This window comes from Callithrix jacchus, chromosome 2 (genome assembly GCF_049354715.1).
Source record: "Callithrix jacchus isolate 240 chromosome 2, calJac240_pri, whole genome shotgun sequence".
Taxonomy (NCBI): domain Eukaryota; kingdom Metazoa; phylum Chordata; class Mammalia; order Primates; family Cebidae; genus Callithrix; species Callithrix jacchus.
In genome coordinates, this window is record NC_133503.1 from 23,586,022 (window position 1) to 23,610,262 (window position 24,241).

Sequence of the window (24,241 nt, forward strand, 5' to 3'; positions counted from 1 at the left end):
TTAACCAAGACACTGGACATTAATTTTTCTTCCAGTTTTATATGGTGGGAAGAAAAAGTCTGATGAAAGAAGGGAATTGGAGGCAACAGGAGATGGTTAGAGAGGTCAGTCTGTGCAGGATTATTAGCTAATTTTTTTTTTTTTTAGCAACTGACTTGAGGTCAAGTAGCCAGGAGCAAGTGGAATGACAGGAAATCACTATGTTCTTAGTCTTAACCTATGAACCAAAGGGTCTAGACAAAGGATATGTTTAGCAGTACCAAAATATACTGAGTTCAACTTTTAATTCCAAAGTCATTTGACTATAAGAGATTGTAAGACTATAGCTAAATAGTACCTCTAATGTCATGTAATTCGGAATTCTTAACTGGCATTTATTTTGTCCCCTTCACCCCAGGGGATACTTGGCAATGCCCAGAGACAGTTTTGATTGTCGAAGGTGGAGGAGGGACATCCAGCCCTCATCGCCTGTAGTGGGCAGAAGCCAGGAATGCTTCTAATCATCCTCCAATGCACAGGGCAAGCTCCCACAACAAAGAATTATCCAGCCCAAAATGTCAATAATACCAAGATTGAGAAATCTGTTCTAGTTCAACTCACCAGAAGCTTGATATTTAAATCCCATGTTTTATTTAAAAGTCATATTCTATCAGTAAAGTAGTAAAAAAACAAAGCTCAAGAGAGGTTTAATTTATGATTTACATTGTCAACCTCAGCCCAATCATACAAATTAAATATCTATGCTTGGTTCCAGGCAAACCAGGTACCAGCAGTGCCTCTGCGAATAGGTGAGTCATTACCAAATTCTCAGAAGGTGTTGGAAACACCCTCTGGCCTGAGGCTCAGAGGCCCGGGATTGCTGTGTCCTCCGCATCTCCTTACTTCCTTAAGCTGACCCTGCTTCTGAATGCTGTCATTTCTCCCAGGCCCCAGGTTAGAACAACTCTCTCCCTTTCCTGGAGTCAGCAGACAAACTTGTTTCTATCTGACTAGGACCATTGCTCTCTGAGTTTCCAGAGCCCCGGGTTCTTTGAAGTTGTCTCATCGGCTGCTGAGAGGAAGATCGCAGGCAGCAGGCCCCAGGTTCCCATCTCCCTCAGTCAATGCAGCTCTACTTTTGTCTTTACAAATACAAGATAATGTGGGTCTGTTTATTCCTAACCACAGCTAACAACTGGACAGGTTTTCACCAGATTTGTAGAGTAACACTTGGGATAGTCTCACTTACAATTTAGGCTTTGAAGCAGACATCAATTTCTGTTTGAAAGACCATATGAAGCATTTCAATGACAGATTAGCTGGAACAGGTACAATGACAGGCCTTTGTAACTGTCAATGGGGACAGACAATTCACATGTGTTAAGTCTCTGTAGATAGTAAATGCAAACAACGATTTCAAAGTCAATTACAAATTACAGGTCATGAGACACAGCTTCTGTTGTCAGCTCCCACTTGCCATCAGTGTTTCTCATGGGGGCACCCCTCCCCTGTGGTGTACAGGGTGAGGAGCTAAGCAGCAGGGCAGGAAGACTGCAGGTCCTGGGGCAGCCTGCCTGACTCCCACACTGAGCTCTGTAGCCCTGAACAAACTATGTAACATCACTCTGCCTCAGTCTCCTCAAAGGGTTGTAGCAAGGCGTAGATGAGTTACCATGGGTAAGGTCTCAGAGTCAGTAGTGGCTGGCCCAAGGCAAGGATTTGCTGCTGCTGTTATTGCCATTGTCATTATCATTATGCCTTAGCGGCACATGATGAACACCAGCTCATTCTATTTTATATGCTGGCATTCTATGTAAGATTTTATTTTTTAAAGGTTTTCTGCTAAAACTAAATATGAAAAACCACTGGGCAGCTTTATTTTCACACTGAGTTTTTAAGACTAAATGACATCCAGTATTAAACCCAGAGTCCTCCTATTTTAAGGCATGAATCAAAATTGTCACGTTACTGAGGAAAACAAAAACTCCATGATGCAATTTTAGGCCAACTGATGCCGTGTTCAGGAGGGACCTTCCTACCTCTTCTTTACCCTTCTGGTTTACAGAAATCTATGCAATCCTCCAGGTGTTTGCTTTCCTCCTCACTGTCCTTCATTAAAGTTTGTTAAGGATAGCAGCCATTGCAGGTGAGTCAGCATCGTGTGTCCTATCTGGATCTGGGTAGCTTGATTGATAAAAAGGTCTCAGAAAAAGCATCAGAAACACTTACAGAAGATGATGGAATCAATAAACTTAGTGATCCTGGACTGATTCAGAGGCTGGGCTTTGCCACCATACAAGCTCTGTGTGACCTTGGCAAGCTATTGAGTAACTCACCCATGGCTCAGAGAGTATGATGTTACTCTCTATAGGTGTTACTCACCCACGTTCACACAGAAAATTGGCAAAATTTGGACTGGAACCCATGGCTCATGACCAAAGGTTGTGAAATAGCTGCCCATGGGCTGGGCGCAGTTTGCAGATGGACTTAGTTTAGACATCACAGTGTTTGAAAAATGCTTGATTCCATTGCCATTGAAATGAATTGAGAGATTTTACTTAAAACTCTAGAATCCAGTTTCTCTGTATCCTTGTTAATGAAACAAGGGTAATTATGTCTGCCTTGCAGTACTAGCATTAAGATTAATTGTGAATAATCCATGAAAGCTCTTAGGACAGTGCCTCACATGTAGAATATATACTAGTGACTAGCTGATTTCATCAGTAGCATTAAAGCCAGAATTCCAGGATTTCTGTCTGTCTCCATTCTGCTGCTGATCTTTCGTACCTACTAAATGTTCTCTCTCTCATCTCTGCATACAGAAGCAAAGCTTTTAACCATGATGCTACACAGCCTCACTCAGAATGGAGCCCTAATGGGAGTCATCCATGAGGAGAAGAATTATTCAGTGTTAGGCTGGGCACTAGCTTTGAATTGATCCACTTATATAATGCTCAAGACAACTGGCTGAGGCTGAGGTCTCTCAATTTTCTTTTTTTTTTTTTTTTTTTGGAGACTGATTCTCACTTTATTGCCCAGGCTGGAGTGTAGTGTCACAATTTAGGCTCACTGCAGTCTCCACCTCCCAGGTTCTAGTGATTTTCCTGCCTCAGCCTCCCAGGTAGCTGGGATTACAGGCACCTGCCACACGGCCGGCTACTTTTTGTATTTTTAGTAGAGACTGGGTTTCACCATGTTGGCCAGGCTGGTCTCAAACTCCTGAATTTAAATGATCTACCAGCCTCAGCCTCCTGAAGTGCTGGGAAAGCATTAGCCACTGTGCCCAGCCTCTCAATTTTCCAATGTGTAAGTTCTGCTTCTTAAACTAATATGTAAGTACCTCCAGTGTGGGCCTGGCATCCCATTACACTGAATATTCACCACCATTTATTATCATACTCTACTGGATGATTAAGAACATCTCATCCCTCAATAGGAAATTGTGGCCCAGAGATGGGAGGTAAATTGCTTGAGGTCACACAGCACGTGGCAAGACTGGGATTTGAACCAAAGGCTTTATAGTAGTGGTGGCACATTGACTGCCATGGGTCTGCCTTATTTGCAGATGGTCTTAGTTTGTTGTACACCATGTTTGGGGAAAAAAATCTGTCTAAGTTTTAAACAAAACTGAGAAATTTCACATAGAAATCTGGATTCTTGGCTTCTCATTTGATCTGGCATCCCTGAGCCTCTCAGTTCCACAAAGTGACAACAGCTGGGGCTGAGTAGCTTTTGCCCTTATCCAGGGCATGCTCTCCAATTCATTGTTGTCCCAGTGATCCCAGGCTAAAGGACAGTCCCCAGTTTCCTATTATAGAACCTATGATGTTACCCGCCTGGCCTCTGCAGGCATTTCAGTCTGTGACCCTGGATTCCTGATTAGTACTTTTTCAAGCTTCCCAGGGCCTTCTGCGGTGCTGTCCTGAACTAACCAGAGAGCAGTCCCCTAAACAGCCTGGTATGGGTTGAATCAGGCCCCACCAAAAAGTAAGTTGAAATCCTAATCCTTAATACTTATAAATGTGACCTTATTCAGAAATAGGAACTTTGCAGATGTAGTCAAATTAAAATGAGGTCTTACTGGATGAGGTAGACTCTAATCTGAAATAATATGTCCTTATTAGAAAACACAGACACAGACACAGCAGAAAGGTGGCCAGGGGAAGACAGAGGATAGATTGGAGTGAGGCTACCACAAGCCAAGGAATATCTGGGGCTACCAGAAGCTGGAAGAAGCAAGGAAGGATCCCCACTTAGAGGCTTCAGAAAGGGCATGGTCCTGCCAACACCTTGATTTCAGATTTCTAGCCTCCAAAACTGTACATTTCTGCTGTTTTAAGCCACATGGTTTGTGGTACTTTATTACAGAATCCCTAGGAAGCTAATATACAGCCCTATCATAGCTCTCTTTCATTTCTTGTTCTCATAGCTTGCTTTTATCTTTCCCCCCTCTTTGCTGTCTCTTCTAATTCATCTTCTGGCACATTTCTAAAATCCTTCTCCCTGTTTGTCTCAAGGTCCACCATAGACCCTTAACCTGACTGATGGCTCCCAGGATGAAGAGGTATCTGGGTCCAGCTGAGCAGTCAGCAACAAGGAAGGGGGCAGAAGGGTTTTGCTATTTGCAGGTGTTGATGGGGCTTACAGCTGGGTGGCACAGTTGCCAGGCTTCCAGAAACAGCTGCAGGAATCTGAAACGTGCAGTGTAGATTACTGCAGTACTGCTTTTGGAAGCTGCGAGAACAATAAGCTTACCCAGGACTTCGTGTGAATTGGCCCAGACACTTCCTCTCCCTCCCCAGCATCTTGAAATTGACTTTAACAGGCTTCTTAACATTCAGGACAGCTCTTGCTGGTGAAGCTTAGACAGGCCGTATACTCCCTACAAAGCAGGGTGCTGACAGCTTTTTCTTTTCCCTTCCTCATTGCTTAATCTATCCACTTCCTGATACTAATGGATTTTTAAATGAGCCCAGTACAATTGATAGCATTTCCCAATTAAAACCAAATACCCTTCATCCACCCTTCACACAGCCACTGGGTACAAAAGAGTGCTAGGGAGCACAGGCCCAGCTAGACATCTCTCTCTAGCTCCCCTGCCTCCTGCCCTCTGCCTGCAGAGAGGGCCGCCCACCCTCACCAGACCTGACTTCTGCAGGGGTGCTTCAAGGTGCGGGAGTAACTTCCAGATGCCAGCTAAAGTGATGCAGACTTGAGACTTCTGAGTAGTCACAGGGCTAGAGTCACAGACAGGATTTTTTTCCCAATCCTCTCTGATGTTAATTGATTTCATAACCACTGAGTTTAGATGCCTCCTTCAGGAATGACAGAAATTATTATGCAGCCATAGTTATTCATGCAGGTTCGAGGGACGGTGGGCTAAAGGGCTGGGGGGAGCATACATTCTTATTATTATAAATTGTTAGGAGTAAAATAAAATAGCTACTGCTCAAGTGCCTACTCTGTGCTAGGCCCTGCACTTGGCCCCTTGTATAAATGATCTCTAATGTTTGGGAGGAATGATTCCTTCAAAAGTTAAATAATTTATCCAAGACCACACCCCTAGTAAATGTCAGAGGTGCACTGAGGTAACCTGAATCCAAAACCATATTCTTTCTGCGACTCCAGAAGTGAGTAATCACTATCACTGGAGAGAACATAAAGTACTGTATTTGGGAACTGTGCTCAAGGTTATACCTTAGACAGCTGACACATAGTGAGGGTGCAGGGAGAGATTCATTCATTGTCTCATTCATGTGGGAGAAGAAACGCCTGGGAGCGGCATCTCTGTTACACATAAGGAGTTCTGTCTTCTCAGCCTTGCTACTCTCCTACAGATGGTTCAAGGTTACTGTGAGAAAATACCTCCCAGAGAGAGCTAGACATGCATGGCAGGGCCGCAGGAAGCAGGAACTGGGGGGTTCACGCCTCTTCTTTCCACAACGCAGCTGGCCTCCTCATGCTATGACAGGAAGTCCAAACATCTGTTCCAGTTTCCACCCCTCCTTCTCAGGCCTTGTCTTATTTTTCCCTTATTGCCACCGGTGGGGTGGGCTCACGATTGTCGCTGTCATCCCTCCAATACAGACAAGGAAACTGAGAATTTAAGCAACTTGCTTAAGATGAACGCATCACCTAGTTATGGTGCTGGATCTTACACCTGGCATTTGAAATGGCAAAAACCAAGATATCATGTGGCTGTATATATAAATGAGCTCAGCCTTTGAAGAAAGACATGGACCACCAGAAGAAGGTGATGAGTTTAACACTGGACTTGCTGGAAGAAAGATCGGGGTAAGTAAGCATGTGTGTGAATCACAGTAGGGACCCTCCAGCCAGCTGGTCGGACACCACCAGGAACTACTCATACGGGCCACACACTATCCTCATGGCACTCTACCACATGCCACTTTTAGCATTCTCACTGCAAATTTCTCTGAACCTGAATGAGAATGTTGAACTCCACATTCAACATTCTTGTTCAATTACCAACAGCGAAATTAAATTTCCTCCATCTTTTATGGCTATGGCTCACCTCCAGTCTTTCATGGGCAGATAGCAGTAATGAAACGTGCAGACGGTATGCAGGTTTTAATTAAAGAGAGAATAAAAAGATGCTCTGAATTGTTTTGTTGTGGTTGCTCTCATGCACCCCTTGTTGGAGTCTACACATAATCTCATTCCATAATAGAATCACCCATGTCATGTCCTAAGCTATGTCATCTCATTGTATTCCATGAGACCTGTTTTGCACTCTGGACATACCCATGCACAAGCTCATACAAAAGCTTGACAAGTGCTATTCTAAAGGCTTAACCTAGCCTGACCCACCTGGCCCAATCTGGCTTCTTTGTAATCAAGCAAATAGCCCCAGCCAGCTCCTCCATCACTGACTCCTGTTTAGTGAGGGGCACTGCCATTCACTCAGTCACCCAGCAATGTAACCTTCATTTTTCACCCACAATAATTGTTGTTGGTTCTAAGTCATAAAATTCCCAGAACCCATGCACATCACTTAATCTCCACTGCTGCCATTCTTGTCTGATCCATGACCTACACTCTTCACTTTAGAATGTCTCCCTCATTCCCTCCACCCACCACTGTTTGACTCCAGAACCAGCCTCCACTCTGCTGCTGGTATGATGTTTTCACAAACCTGCTTTGCATACTTTAATGGCTCCTTATTATGGTCCAGATAAATTGCAGCCCCCCCCAAACATGACTTATTATAAGTGATGTCATAATTCAGAGACCCTGCTAGCTTCTCCAGCCATGCTCATTTTTTTGCCCTAAGTCCTCTCAGGCTCCAGTCCAGCCAAAAGGAACTTCTTGAAGTCTTTTAAGCTGAGCTTAAAAGTCTCACTCCTTAGGGCCTCTGCATGGCTCACTGTCTCAACCAGAAATGCTCCAGGACTTTTTCACCTGCTCTCCCCTATACTTTCTTTAGATTCTAGCATAGATATTTCCTGTAAGAAATCTGCCTTCCACCCATCCCTCCAAACACCGGTGTCAGTGCCCCAGCCCCTGCACGCAGTGTGCCCTGTGCAGATGCCCTGGCAGCTCCTGTTCATGCGGTCACAGCTGCCTTTCTCTTCCAGAGGGAGGGCTCGGAGAGGCCACAGCAAGCGCATTATTAAGCACAGCATCAGGCCTGAGGTGGGCACTCAATACATATTTATGGCTTTCCTTCCCTCCTGTTTTATTGGTACTGACCACATCAGCCACAGTCCCTTCCCCTCAAATATGTCCTCAGACCCAGGCTCATTGCTCCCCCTTTCTCTCTCTCTCTCTCTCTCTCTGATGTTCTCCTTTTCACTCCTAAAAAGGTGTTTCAGACTCTTGTCATGAAATGTCACTTTAAAATATCTGACAAAAAACAGAGAGAAGCTTAATGTTGTTTTTCCCTCAAGTCTTCTGCAATGACAAGATGAACTAAGCAGGTAGTGGATCTGAGTTGCCATGGTAACTGATAGTGGGCTAGCCCTTTCACTTTCTCTATTGGGGGAACGCATATCTCTTCTAGCAAAAGATGAGGATTTATCCTACTGTCTGCAAAATACCTAATCACCCAAAGGACTGCTTCTCAGGTACCTAGGGCTTTCATGCTCTTCCAGAGACTCTTGACTGCTGGTCAGAATGATGTGTGTCCCTAGGGGCATTTCCTTGGTCACTCTGGAGCTTCATGAAAGCTCGGCAGGAGGAATTCTAAAATGCCTGACACAAAGGGTCTGGAGAAAAGAAATGTGTGTGTGCACATATGTGTATGTGTGTGTGTACTGAAAGCATGCACATCATGCACATGGACATGTGTGTGTCTGTGGTGGCAGACAAGAGAAAGAAAAAGCATATTTTACATTTTTGTCTTGGTTGAACTAGGTCATTAGATATAATAACTAAGCAGCTCTCTGAACACGAGGTTCTAACTCCAAGGATCAGAAGAAGATTCTCTAAGGCCCAGGACGAGCGTACATCCCTCTAATTGGCTATATGTGTAGGAGTAAAAGACGGCTGCTCGTAGGCATTTTTGACTCTAAGTAGGGCAACCAAAATTCCAATTCTTAAAGAAAAAAGTGTCTTCACATAAAAAGGCATTTGTGCATGCAAGAAAATAAAGAGAAATCAGAGCCGATTCAAACTCCAGGGGGCAAGTCCCCCTACCTTTTTTTTTTTCCCAAGAAAAAGAAAAACATATGATTTCCTCCATTTGTAGAATCTTTCGATTTCCCTTTGTAATTTCTCATTACGGTCATCCATGCTATGAGCTGAGCATGGTGGATTACCCCAAAGTCCAGAGAGGCTAACTGACCTGGGAAAGGTTACAGAAGCAGCTTGTGACAGGCTTAATGAGGATCCAGGTCCGCAAATTTGTATGCCAATGACTATTCCACTTAGCATACAAGGACTCCATCTCAAGGATTTGCCTTTCAGGGTCCGTTCGAGCTCTCATTATTTTCTCTGAGTTTGCCTTATTATCTGACTTCAAATAGAATTCTAGGGACAGACATCAAGATTAAAGAATCTTGAACATTTTGGTCTTTTTTTAAATTATTAAATAATTAGAGAAATGGATCATTGGGTAGAAAGGAGGATTTTTTCATGTATCGAAAAATTTAGGCTTTTTCACTTTGGAAAATAGCGTAAAGTCAACATGATGAGCTGTATCAAAGCACAAACCAGTGAAGTCGAGGGTGGGGATGCGGGCTTTTCATGAGATATGCAAATACAACAATCCAGAGGCTTCTTTGGAAAACTCAGTGAACAAAGTAACTTTAGGGAAGAAGTTTTCAGTGTTAGTCAAAGAACACTTGGTGTTTCTAAGAAATACTTAAGGGACAGCTGTAGGGATCATGGGAGTATGTGGAGTTTGATTAGATGGCCAAACTTTACTAGCTTCATTTTTTAACCTACACCCATCAGTTTTTCTTATTTTCTGCTTTAGGGATTAAATTTGCATGCCAAATTCAGTGTGAGTAAACATAAATTTGAAAATTAGGCATTGAGACAAATAAAAGTACTGCTTTATCTAACAGCTGATTAAATTACTGAATCCATAAGATTAAGGAGTGTGCCAGGGAATGGTTAAGAAAGAATCATTGATGCAAAAAGTTTGCACCATTTTCTGAAGGAAAAGAGTCAAAGGATGGCTGCCAGAGGATGAAGCTGCGCTTACCTAACTTTACAGTGAGGCAACATCGGTCCCCCTTCTAAGATACATACCAGGGGTGGAGCTCAGTATGATAAGTCTAAATCCCTAGCCTCGATGTTGCTGTTGTGTAGATGGCACTCTACTTGTTTTGAATATTCTTTCTAGCAGCAGCCTTGCTGTTTACATGGAAAATTGCATGCTTGCTTCCGAGCTGGTAGGAGGGTTAAAGAAGCAGCGAGTCCTCAGAATCAATTAGCTTCCGAGCTGGTAGGAGCTGGTTAAGGAAGCAGCAAGTCCTCAGAACCAATTAGCTTTGATTTACAAAGCAGCATCACTGAAATACACAATCAAAATCTCACATTAGTTATCATTCTATTTGGTTTGCTGAGCAATACTCATATAGAAGGTATCATTCTTACTGTGATCTGACGAACATTGGGGTTTCTCATAAATACTTAAGGGGCTGCAGGAGGGAGAAGTTGTTTGAAACCAAAAAGAGAGGGTTTTAAATGAACAATCCCTTCTATTTTTCCAACACCTATTATGTGGCAGACATTATAACAAATAACTACAGCAATAATAATAATGGTAGCTAACCACTATTATTATATAATGAGTCTGCATCTTTTTCCTGGTACTGCTGTAAATGTTTTACATGTATTAACCAATTTACCCTCCTACTAACTTTGGAAGCTGGATGCCATTATCCTTATTTTGTAGATGAGGAAACTGAGGCACAGAGTGTTACAAAATAAGTGATGAGGTCAGGACCGAAATGTGGACTGTGTGGCCTCTGATCCCATGATTTGATCCACTTTACTATGACTTGATTGTGCAAGATTCTTTAAAGAAAATATCTTATTAAATCCTTTCAACAATTATCCTACATTACAAAATAGAAAACTGAGGTTCACAAAAGAAACTTGCCCAAGATCATGTAGCTGGAAACTATACAGATGGGCTTTGAGTCCAGATTTGAGTACAAAATTTGTGGTAATTTCTACTATAGCAGGCAGCCTCTCAGATATAAGTTATACCATTTTCTTCTATTTAATATATACAGACAGAGAAAACTGATGTTAAAATAATAAAAACCTGTCAAGAAACATCACTATCATCTTCCCAAACACTGTTCATATACATTTCTAACTCTCAAACCCATGCTTAACCTATACTCAAGAAGAAACTTTCTGGGAAATAAATCTGTCTTGGTGAATTGTGGTCTTTATGTGGCTCAGGATTTCACTGATTATGGGTCAGGAAAAGAGACACTGAAAAGTTAAAACAAATAAGCTTTCAGGACACATAATCAGGGGTATAAATAAAGATGTGAAATGAGACTCAAGGATAAGGTATGGCACGCGTCTGTGGAAATGAAAGATGTGCTCAGACACTGTCATTTGGCAGACTGGGACTCAGATGACCTCCAAGCTATGCCTTTGACTCTAAAATGATTGGTGTAACTTAATCCATACTTAATGATGAAGATTACCTAAGACGAGGCCACCAATGTCACCAATGTGCAATATCTAAGCAATTATTGCCTTTTTAGTTCTTGTGGATGGGCAGTCTAATCACCAAATGACAATGCCAGCAGAACCCTCCTAGTGATGAAAGGGCTTAGGAGGTCTCAGGGGCTGGCACTAAGAGAAGGCACTCATGCAGTCACTGTAGTTATCACTATAGGATAGAAACAGATGCCACAGCCCCTCAAATGGGAAAAGGGAGCCAAAGATCACCAACATGTTGTCTTTTATTTCATTTTTATTGACGTGTGTTTAAGGTATAATACACCACACATATAGTCATGCTTTGCCCAACAATGGGGATTCATTCTGAGAAATTTTTATTAGTCTGTTTTCACACTGCTATTACAGTAATAGTCTGTTTTCACACTGCTATAAAGGACTACCTGAGACTGAGTAATTTATGAAGAGAAGAGGTTTAATTGACTGACAGTTCTGTGCTTAACCGGAAGCATGACTGGAGGCCTCAGGAAACTTACTATTGTGGCAGAAGGCAAAGGGGAAGCAAGCACCTTCTTTGCATGGTGGCAGAAGAGAGAGCAAAGGGGGAGGTGCCACACCCTTTTAAATGAACAGATCTCTTGAGAACTCACTTTCACAAGAGCAGCCAGGGGAATATCTGCCCCATGGTTCAATCACCTTCCACCAGGCCCCTCCAATGCAGCATGAGATTTGGGCAGGACAAAAGTCCAAACAATATCAGCATTGTTCGACAATTTCACTGTTGTGTGAACATCACAGAATGCATTTACACAAATCTAGACGGTATAGCCTATTACACACCTAGGCTATCCTGTATATAGCCTATTGCTCCTAGGCTACAAACCTGCACAGCATGTTACTATACTGAATACTGTTGGTAATTATAAAGCAATTGAAAGTGTTCTAAACCCTTTAGATATAGTCATGAAGAGCTAACGATCCTAAATATATATGCACCCAATACAGGAACACCCAGATATGTAAGACCTATAAAGAGGCTTAGACTCCCACACAATAATAGTGGGAGACTTCAACATCAATATTAGATAGACCAACAAGACAGAAAATTAATAAGGATATCCAGGATTTGAACTCAGATCCGGAACAAGTAAACTTAATAAACATTTATAGAACTGTCCACTTTAAATACACAGAATATACACTCTTATCAGTACCACATCACACCTTTTTTCACAGCTTTAAATGAAATATTGGTTGGCCATTATTAAGCACAATTATGGGCATAAAAGAGGTTTTTAATACCTATTTTTAGAATAAAGCAATACTCCTGTTCTCTCTCCCTCTTCCTCTTTCTTCCTCTCCTTCATTCCTTTTTTTCTTTCTCTCTTTTTTTCTCGAAAAAAAAAAAAAAAAAAAAGAAAGGAAAAAGAAAAGAAAACCTGTCAAGTACCTATGGGACATAGTAGGACTTCAACACTCCCGGCTATTTACTTCCTCCCTCCCAGAGAGGACATGACATTGATCTCAACCAAAGGCCATTATTACTGCCATAGAGAACTTGTGGAAAGGCAGCAGCAAGAGCTGAAATATGTCCCCACAACCTATGAGTTTTGGGCCAGTTCTGAGTTGTGGGATGAGTTTCATGTGGAAATGGGGAAAGGAAAAAAATCACCACATCATTTCCTATGACTGCATCTGCCTTCCTGTCCCCTTTCTTTGCCATCTAGTTTGACACTGGAGGAGCGGTTTCCCATTGATTCTGAAGTAGAAGGGACACTACAGAACAAGATATATGGATGCTGAACAGAAGACTAGAGTCAGGAGACCAGACATGTCCTTGACTACAGAACCTTGGATGAGTTATTTCCCCTGCGCTGGCCTCAGCTTATTGCAATAATGCTCTGTTACTAGGATTTGGGTCTGAAAAATCAGTTAAAGCTGAACACCATTAGTTGATCTTTGCATGCTTTTTTTTTTTGTATGAATCTCCTTGTGACAGTCAGAATTTTAAGATGAGCTTCAATGACCCTCTCAACCTTGTATAATCTTCTTTTCTTTGAGTGTGGGTGGAACCAGTGAATATGTGATGTCACTTATATGATTAGGTTCTGTTATATGGTAGAAGGGTGAAAATTTGGCAGGGGTTGACCTAATCAAATGAGCTTTAAGAAAAAAAAAAAAAAGAAAGTGTTCTAAACCCTAAATGCTACGTGTATCTAAACACATGTAAACATAGAAAAGGTACAGTAAAAATATGATATTGTAATTTTATGGGAACACTGTCATATATGTGGCCTGTCGTTGTCCAAAACGTCATTAGGTGGTGCATGACTGTATCTAAAGTAAATGATTTGATGAGTTTTGACTTATGTATACATTAATGAAGTTATCATTGCAATCGAGATAATGAACATATCCGTCAGCCCAGAAGTCTGTTTTTTCCCTTTAATAAGTCCCAAAACCTCTCCACCCATGTTATCCAGGCAATCACTGGTTACTTTCTGTTCTATAAATTCTTTGTATTATGTATGGGTTTTCTTTGTTTGGTGTGGGGAAGGTCTGTCTTTTTTGACTCTGTGTAATTATTTTGAGTTTGATTCATATTGTTGCATATGTAATTCTTTCCTTTTTATTGTACAGATATACTACAAATGTTTATCTGGTTACCTATTAATATTGGATTTTTATGCTTTTGGCTGTATAAATAAAGCTACTCTGAACATTTGTCTATAGTTCTTTGTGAGGATATGTTTTTCCTTTCTCTTGGATAAATATTTAGGAGGGCAATGGCTTGGTTGGATAGTGGGTATATGTTTAACTTTTTTTTTGAGACGGAGTTTCGCTCTTGTTACCCAGGCTGGAGTGCAATGGCGCGATCTCGGCTCACCGCCACCTCTGCCTCCTGGGTTCAGGCAATTCTCCTGCCTCAGCCTCGTGAGTAGCTGGGACTACAGGCACACGCCACTATGCCCAGCCAAATTTTTGCATTTTTAGTAGAGACGGGGTTTCACCATATTGACCAGGATGGTCTTGATCTCTTGACCTCGTGATCCACCCGCCTCGGCCTCCCAAAGTGCTGGGATTACAAACTTGAGCCACCGGGCCCGGCCATGTTTAACTTTTTAAGAAATGGCCAGATTGTTTACACAGTGACTTCATCATTTTGTATTCCCACCAGCAGTGTATGAGCATTCCAGTGACTCTTCATTTCCTTGTCAATAGTTGGTATAGTGTTTTTAATTTTTAGTCATTCTAGTGGGTTGTAGTGATATTTCATTGTGTTTCTAATTTGCATTTCCTTATGGACTAACAATGCTGCACTTTTCATGTTTATTTGCCATCTGTAATTTTTTTGTGGTGTGTCTATTCAAGTCTCTTTTTTTAAAAAATTTTAATGGTTGTGGGTACATAGTAGGTATATATATTTATAGGGTACCTAGGATGTTTTGATATGGGCATGCATTGCATAATAATTACATAATTCTTTCCTATTTTTTAATGGATTATCTTAAGTTATAAGAGTTCTTTACATATTTTAGATATAGGCCTTTTGTTAAATATATTCCATGCAAATGTTTTTTCCAAGTATATAGCTTGTTTTTTTATTTTTGTAAGTTTTTTTAAAATTGCAAAGTATTTGATTTTATTAAATTCCAATTATTGATTTTTTTAAACAGTTTACGCTGTCCTCTTGTTTTGAGCTCAAGGTCATTTGAGCTGAAGGTCACTAACTTTTTTTTCTTAAAATACATTTTGTAATTTTAGATCTTGCATTCAGGTTTATGATCCATTTTGATTTAATTTTTGTTTATGGTATTAAATAGGGTTCAAGATTAATCTTTTCATTTATGACTGTTCAATTGTTTCAGAATTATTTGTTGAAAAGGTTATCTTTTTCCCATTGAACTGCTGTGGTACCTTTGTCAAAACCATTTGTGTAGGTTCACTTCTGGACTCTTCTGTTCTATTGATCTATATGCACAGACTTTTATTTGACATGAAAGTAGTTATGCTTTCCTTTGTGGGCCTTGACTATGGGAATCCTTTTATTGGTTTTAAAAGTTAACATGACCAAATCAAATGACAGTGGAGAATAAAATTTATACATGGGTGGGGAAAATGTTAAGTTAATGTTCACTGGAGTATAAACTTTGTGAGAATAGAGACATTGTCTGTATTATTCACTTTTATTTCCAATGAAAGGACTAAAAGATTGCACATGATATAGTTGGAAGATAACTGAAATTGGAGTTAAGTAATCTCAGATCTAGGGCTGGCTTTGTCAAATACTGGTATTTGACCAGTATTTGACCTTGGGTAGTTCACTTAGTCTTCTGAGCCTTTTTTTTTTTTAAGTGGAGTTTTAAACAGAGAAGTATAAGATGACTGAAGAGTGAGTGTGGTATGGATGGGGCATATATATGGTGGAGGGGTTAGACATGTCATTATTGTTTTCTTGAGAGACCTAAGGGCTAATTCAGAGTATAATCCAATTTGCTTTGTGTGGTTGCAGAACAGGATTTCCCAATCTTACAACTATTGGCATTTTAGTCTGGATAAGTCTTCATTGTAGGGAGCTGTCCTGTGCATTATAGCCATGGTTAGCCGCATTCTGGCCTATACCTATGAGATGCCAGTAGCACCCACACTCCCAAGTGTGGCAACCAAAAATGTCTCCAGACGTTGCCAAATATCTACTGGTGTAAAATCACCCTGGGTTGAGAACCACTATTATAGAAGATACAAATAGTAGTTAAGTAGTAGGCTATAGGGAGTCAACATTTTTAATAGCAGGGGGATATTAATCACGATCAGAATTACCAATAGTAGAATTAAGCTCTCTGGAGTGTGAGTGGTGGTGAAAGTGAATTTTCTATTTTTCTAAGCCAACAGTAGCCAATGTGACTATCCATCACAGAGGGTATTTAAACACTGGGTAGATAGCTGAAGGAGGTGAATCTTGACCTTTCTGAGCCTTGGTGGTGGTGTTGCTTTTTTTAATCTGTAATTGGAGTATAACAATGCCAACACTACAGGTTCCTGTGACAATGAAATGAGGCCATCTGACAAGCATATAGCACATACTACGTCCTTGATATATGGCAGATATTATTGCTATTATAGAGGCAGAAACATGCACTTCAGAAATATATCTTTCTATCAGAAGGCTTTCATCTCTCTTCACTGTCCTCTTGGTTGGTTCTTTTATAGGGGGAAGAGAAGATGCTTATCTGAAAGAACTAAACATTGACATGGAGGGAATGAGGGATCCAGATTAATTATACCCTGAGAAGCTCCAGCCTCTTTCTTGTACTCTGTCTTCCTGTCTCTGTGTGGTAAACAGATGTAGGCAGGGCAGGCCACTGGGGGAGACTGCTAGTCTCTCTTTTCTGACTCCATGCCCACAGGTTGGTGAGTAGACTTGGGTTTCTTTTGGGGCCTGATCATTCATCTTTTCCTGCATTGTCATGTTTTGAAACCTGGGTGTCAAGATTTAGATGGAGAGTAGAGAAAGAAAGAGGGCAGTTTAGAAGAATAATTTAGGTCTCAGTAAATCTTGTGAGTCAACCCAACCTTTTTATCAGAGCTTCGCAGCATGTTCACGGCATCAATAATGTAACACTTTCTATCCTTTTTCACTGTCTGCCATGATACATGATTTTCTTGGGGAACCCACGAAGCAGTAGGATGATCAGCAGAGCTGGATTTGGGTTTTTTAGGATCTCAGAATCTGTAACCCCAAAATAATAATCAAATCAGAAATGCAATCCATAATAAATTGTTATATGATCATTATAGCTCCTTTTCAGTCATAAAAAATTATGATTTAAGAATCTGGAAAAGAGGTTAGATTTGTCTTCCTGGGCCCTTTCAAACTCTTCATTTTTTTTTTTCTGAATTTGCCTTATTATCTGACTTGAATCCAATTCTAGGTACAGGCACCATGAAATATTTTGTACCTTTCATGATAAGAAAAGTCCTGACTGGTATCTGTCTGGAAGATCTATCTAGACTATAATTTTTTCAAAGCCTCTTCCAGAATGACAATTCACATTCTAAATAACACCGTAGTCCTTAGTTTGCATCACAAAGGAAACAGGTAAGCACAGTAACTTATTCCAAGGCTTCAACCCAGATAATCGGAGACTGGCTTTGTCACCCATAAATAATGTGTCTGTAATTAGCATTCACTGAATGCACAAAAAGAAAATAAATGAGCAAGTTTTTGTCTTTTTGTTTTCCTTCTTCTTTTTTAAAAATTGTTGTCTCTCCATGTGTTTTACTGAACTCAGTAAGGCATGGGTGAATAGCTGAGGTCTTTCTAAATCTGGTCTTAGCTTATAATTTATAGACACCTACAGCAATAGCCTGTGTAGGAACTGTCAATATATCTACACTCAAAGGCATAGCCACAGGTCTGCTTTTTCCTATGCTCCCTCCCAGCAAGCTGTTTCACCTTCCTCATGTAAACTTTCCATTTCTTACATTCCAACCTCACCAAGGGCTAATTATTTTCTTTATGGAAACATCTTCCTCAAGAGAGGAAATCTGAATTTTGTACCTATTTTCTTAAGTTCTACTTTCTGTTTCAATATAATAACTCATCCTTCATTTCCACTCTGGCTCTGTTCCAGAATTTGCTAGTCAATAGGAATGCTGGAGTCATTCCAGGGCCCAGCACTTTCACCACAGCCGTTACCGCAGAGGCAAAGTGTAAGCCATGCTTACAGGTTCACAAATGTTCTTAGAACTGTATTTTTAAGCAATGGAGGAAAGTACCAAGAGTTTTAGAATACAAACATCAAGAGAAGAATCAAATTTCATCCTATTCTAGGCAAATTAGGCTGTCCGAGCACCTTACAACCCTCAGAATATAAGCCAACACCTTTACTTATTAACTGCTAACAGACACTTTACAAACACTTGCAATAGCAGGCTTGTATCTCTGTAAAAGCGGGTGTGACTGGATTTTAAATTGTGTGCTTGCATTTTGAAATAAGCAATAACCAAGCAGGCTAGAATTCTTTTTTCCCTAAGACCTTGCTTCCTGTATACTCTGGATACACAATACTCATGATTAAAAGGCACTGTGATTGCTCCTAATGTTCCAGTTGGCAAAACAAGGGATTTCTGCTTTCTAAACCAAGGTTCCCCATTCTTTAGGATTATATGCTACAGTAACATTTTCTAAGGAATTTTGGCAGCTAAATTAGGATTGCCAATTTTTTTACTTTTCCAATTAAGGTCATTAAAAGAAAAACAAAATAAAAAATGAAACTAGTCAACCACTTTCACCCTCACATGGTTTGGGTAAAAATGTTAGAATGCCTGCTTGCCAGCTGCTTGGATACAAACTTGGTGCTGTTGGTGGGACACAGCTGAGTGAGCCTGGCCTTGCTGGCTGCATGGGAGCTGGGAGAGGCCTGTCACTGCTGCTTTCCCCCACTTCCCTGGAGACCTGTATGATGCAGCAGAGGCAGCCATAATTTCCTTGAGAACATAACTATATCGGCTTGAGAACCATACCCCTATATCCACAGTGGCCACAGAAGGCCCCACACACAAGGAGAGTCTGAGCTCAGACCTGCCTAACCCTGTCCCCACCTGATGGTGTTTCTCTACCTGCCCTGGTAGCCAAAGACAAAAGACATAATCTCTAGGCAGCTCCATAGCCCCAGTCATCACCTCAGAGACCCAAGTATCATCTTGTCCAGTGTAGAGCAAGATTATATCCCCCTTCTACTACTGCAGCTGGTATACTCTTAAAAGTCCCACCTCCTGGCTGGAGGTCAACCAACTCAAGTCATGACAGCAACTCAGAACAGAACCACACTGCTCCAAAGGAGGACAGATCAACAGCGCATTCCACTGCCTGCAACACCACGGCTAACCGGAGGTCCTGAGTCTGTCCACATGACAACTTCACTGCTAGCATAACCAGAATTCAAGAAAACTAGTACACTAAAGAAAACTACAACCAAGGACTCCCACAGAGTTCACTTTGCTCTGCTGCCACCTCCACTAGAATAGGTGCTGGTATCCATGGCTGGAAGACCTGAGACAGATCATATCATAGGACTCTGTAGACATCCCCTAGCACCAGCCCACATTCCCCATCACCTAGCCCACTAGACTTGCTGGGTGGCTAGACCCAGAAGGGCAATGCAACCACTGCAGTCTGGTTCTTAGGAAGCCCCATCTGTAGAGAAAGGGGGAGAGCACCATATCAAGGGATCACCCTGTGGGACAAAATAATCTGAACAACAGCCCTTGACTTTCTGATCTTTCCACTGAAATAGTCTACCCAAATGAGAAGTAACCAGAAAAATAATTCTGGTAATATGACAAAACAATGTACCATAACACTCCTAAAAGATCACACCAGCAATCCAGCAATGAATCCAAACCAAGAATAAATCTCTGAATTGGTAGATAAAGAATTCAGAAGGATGATTATTAAGCTACTCAAGGAGGTATCAGAGAAAGGTGAAATCCAACTTAAAAAAATAATAAAAATGCAGGATATGGATGAAAAAGTCTCCAGAGAAATAGATATCATAAAGACATTCACAACTTCTGGAAATGAAAGATATACTTAGAGAAATGCAAAATACACTGAAAAGTCTAACAGTAGAATTTAACAAGTAGAATAAAGAACTTCAGAGCTTGAAGATAAGGCTTTTGATTTAATCTAATCTGACAAAGACAAAGAGAAAAAAATTTAAAAAATGAACAAAGCTTCCAAGAAATTAGGGATTATGTTAAACAACCAAACTTAAGAATAATTTATTTTCCTGAGGAAGAAAAGAAATCTGAATGTTTGAAAAACTTACTTGAAGAATAATAGAGGAAAACTTCCCTGGTCTTGCCAGAGATCTAGACATCCAAATACAAGAAGCTCAAAGAACACCTTGGGAATTCATCGCAAAGAGATCATCACCTAGGCACACAGTCATCAGGTTATCTAAAGTCAAGATGAAGGAAAGAATCTTAAGAGCTGTGAGACAAAATCATCAGGTAACCTTTAAAGAAGAACCTATCAGATTAACAGTAGATTTCTCAGCAGAAACACTGCAAGCAGAAGGGATCGGGGTCTTATTGTTAGCTTCCTTAAACAAATAATTATCAGCCAAGAATTTTGTATCCTTTGCAACTAAGCATTATAAATGAAGGAGAGATAAAGCCTTTTTCAAATAAACAAATGCTGAGAGAATTTGCCACTACCAAGCCAGCACTACATGAAATGCCAAAAGGAGTTCTAAATCTTGAAAGAAAACCTTAAAATACACCAAAATAAAACCTCCTTAAAGCATAAGTCTTATAAGATCAATAAAACAATAACATGATGGAAAAAAAACCCATTAAGTATTTAGGCAACAACTAGCATAAGGAACAGAACAGTATCTTACATATCAATACTAACATTGAATGCAAATGGCCTAAATGCCCCACCCACTTAAAAGATACAGAATGGCAGAATGGAAAAAAGTTCACCAAGTATCTGTTGCCTTCAAGAGATTCACCTAACACTTAAGGACTCATATAAACTTAAGGTAAGGAGATGGAGAAAGATATTCCATGCAAATGGATACCAAAAGTGAGCAGGATTAGCTATTATTATATCACATAAAACAGACTTTAAAGCAATAACAGTTAAAAAAGACAAAGAGGGACATTATTTAATGATAAAAGAATTAATCTGACAGGAAAATATTACAATCCTAAATATATATGCACCCAACACTGGCGCTCCCAAATTTATAAAACAATGACTACTAGACCTAAGAAATTAGATAGATGGCAACACAATAATAGTGGGAAACTTCAATATACCACTGACAGCACTAGACAGGTCATCAAGACAGAAAGTCAACAAAGAAACAATGGACTTAAACCTATACCCTAGAACAAATGACCTTAACAGATATTCCAGAACATTCTACCCAACAACTGCAGAATATACATTCTTCTCATGAGCACATGGAACATTCTCCAAGACAGAACATATGTTAGGCCACAAAATGAGTCTCAATACATTTAAGAAACTTGAAATAATATCAAGTACTCTCTTAGACCACAGTGAAATAAAATTGAAAATTCACTCCAAAACAAACCTTCAAAACTATTCAAATACATGGAAATAAAATAATCTGCTCCTGAATGATCCTTGGGTCAACAAGGAATCAAGATGGAAATTTAAAAATTATTTGAACTGAACTATAATAGTGACCCAACCTATCAAAACCTCTGGGATCCAGCAAAAGCGGTGCTAAAAGGAAAGTTCATAGCATTAAATGCCTACATAAAAAAGTCTGAAAGAGCACAAATAATCTAGGGTTATACCTCAAGGAACCAGAGAAACAAGAACAAACCAAACCCAAGCCCAGCAGAATAGAAATAACAAAGATCAGAGCAGAACTAAATAAAATTGAAACAAAAAATATGCAAAAGATAAATGATATGAAAAGCTGGTTCTTTAAAAAGAGAAACAAAATCAATAGACCATTAGAGTGATTAACCAAAAAAAAAGAAGAGAGAAGATCCAAGTAAGGTCAATTAGAAACAAGATGGGGATATCAAAAGTGATACCACAGAAACACAAAAGATCATTCAAGGCTGCTATGAACACCTTTACTAGAAAACCTAGAGGAGATGGACACATTCCTAGAAATATACAACCCTCTTAGATTAAACCAGGAAGAAATAGAAACTCTGAACAAACAAATAACAAGTACCATGATTGAAACAGTAATTACAAAATTGCCAAGAAAGTAAAGTCCAGGACCAGAAAAATTCACAGCTGAATTCTAACAAACATTCAAAGAAGAGTTGGTACCAGTCCTACTGAAATTATCCCAAAAGATAGAGAAACAGGGAATTTCCCCCAAATCATTCTATGAAGCAAGTATTACCCTAATACCAAAATCAGGAAAGGACGTAACAACAATACAAAACTAGAGACCAATATCCCTGATGAACAGAGACGCAAAAATCCTCAATGAAATACCAGCTAAATGAATTCAACAGTGTATAAAAAAGGTAATACACTATGATCAAGTGAGTTTCATACCAGGGATGCAGGGCTGGTTTAACCATATGCAAGTCAATAAATGGGATACACCACATAAACAGAAGTAAAAAACAAAAATCACATGATCATCTCAATAGATGCAGGAAAAAGCATCTGACAAAATCCAGCATTCCTTTATGTTTAAAACGCTCAGCAAAGTCAGCCTAAAAGGGACATACTTTAAGGTAATAAAAGCTATTTATGACAAACCCACAGCGAACATTATACTAAATGGGACAAAGTTGAAAGCATTCTTCCTAAAGATAAAGACTACACATAAAATGATTTGGGGGAATTTCCCTAAGACCTGGAACAAGACAAGAATGCCCACTTCCATCACTTCTATTCAATATAGTGCTGGAAGTCCTAGCCAGAGCAATCAGAAAAGATAAAGAGATTAAGAACATCCACACTGGTAAAGAGGAAGTCAAAATGTTGCTGTCTGCTGATATAATAATATACCTAGGAAACCCTAAAGACTCATCCAAAAAGTTCGTAGATATGATAAATGAATTCAGTAAAGTTTCAGGATATAAAATTAATGTATACAAATCAGTAGCACTGCTAAACACCAACAGTGACTGATCTGAGAATCAAATCAAGAACTCAACTCCTTTTATAATAGCTGCAAAAAATAAAAAATAAAGTAAAATACTTAGGAATATACCTAACCAAGGAGGTGAAATATCTCTACAAGGAAAACAACAAAACACTGCTGAAAGAAATCACAGATGACACAAACAAATGTAAAAATATCCCATGCTCATGGATGGATAGAATCAATATTGTGAAAATGACCATACTACCAAAAGCAATCTACAAATTCAATGCAATTCCCATAAAAATCCCACCATTATTATTCACAGAACTAGAAAAAATATTTCTAAAATTCGTGTGGAACAAAAAAAGACCGGCATAGCCAAAGCAAGAGTAAGCAAAAAGGACAAACGTGGAGACATCACATTAATCAACTTCAAGCTATATTACAAGGATATAATTACCAAAACAGCATGGTACTGATATAAAAACAGGTATGTACACCAATGGAACAGAATAGAGAACCCAGAAATAAAGCGAAATACTTAGAGCCAACTGATCTTCTACAAAACAAACAAAAACATGAAGTGGGGAAAGGACACCTTATTCAACAAATGATGCTGGGATAATTAGCAAGCCACATATAGAAGAATAAAACTGAATCCTCATCTTTTACCTTATATAAAAATCAACTCAAGATGGATCAAATACTTAAATCTAAGACCTGAAACCACTTAAATCTAAGACCTGAAACCATAAAAATTCTAGAAGATAATATCAGAGAAACTCTGCTAGACATTGGCTTGGGCAAAAACTTCATGATCAAGAATTTAAAAGCAAAGCAACAAACACAAAGATAAATAGATGAGGTTTAAATTAAACTAAAAAGCCTCAGCTTAGCAAGTGAAATAATAATACAGGCAACCCACAGAGTAGGAGAAAATGTTCACAAACTATGCCTCTGACAAAAACACAAAAACTAATATGCAAAATCTACAAGGAACCCAAGTAAATCAGCAAGAAAAAGCCAAATAATCCCATCAAAAAGTGAACTAAGGGCATGAATAGAAAATGTTTAAGAGAAGATATACAAATGGTCAAGAAACATATGAAAAAAATGCTCAACATCACTAATTATCAGAGAAATGCAAATCAAAACCACAATGTGATATAGCCATAATTAAAAATAAAAACATAGATTTTGGCATGGATGTGGTGAAAAGGGAACAGTTTTACGTGGCTGGTTAGAATGCAAACTAGTATAACCACTGTGGAAAACAGTATGGAAATTCCTTAAAGAACTAAAAGTAGAACTACCACTTGATTCAGCAATCCCACTACAGGGTATATACCCAAAGGAAAAGAAAAAGAAGTCATTTTATGAAAAAGACACTTGGACACCCATTTTTACAGCAGCACAATTTGCAATTGCAAAAATATGGAACCAGCCTAAATATCCATCAACCAATGAATGAATAAAGAAAATGTAATACATACCCCCACACTCACACATACCCCCACCCTCACCGTGGAATACTA

General features: G+C 39.7%; 1 protein-coding gene and 1 long non-coding RNA gene across 3 annotated transcripts in view; one reads left to right on the plus strand and one right to left on the minus strand.

Moving 5' to 3' along the window:
• The window catches only part of ATP10B (ATPase phospholipid transporting 10B (putative)), a 313,434-nt gene that overhangs the window by 193,273 nt on the left and 95,920 nt on the right, over window positions 1-24,241 (minus strand). The window lies entirely within an intron of this gene.
• Window positions 3,737-13,281, plus strand: LOC118150102 (uncharacterized). Its single transcript, XR_004737957.3, has 3 exons — window positions 3,737-3,966; window positions 6,067-6,273; window positions 12,822-13,281. It is a non-coding gene; the product is annotated as an uncharacterized LOC118150102 (long non-coding RNA).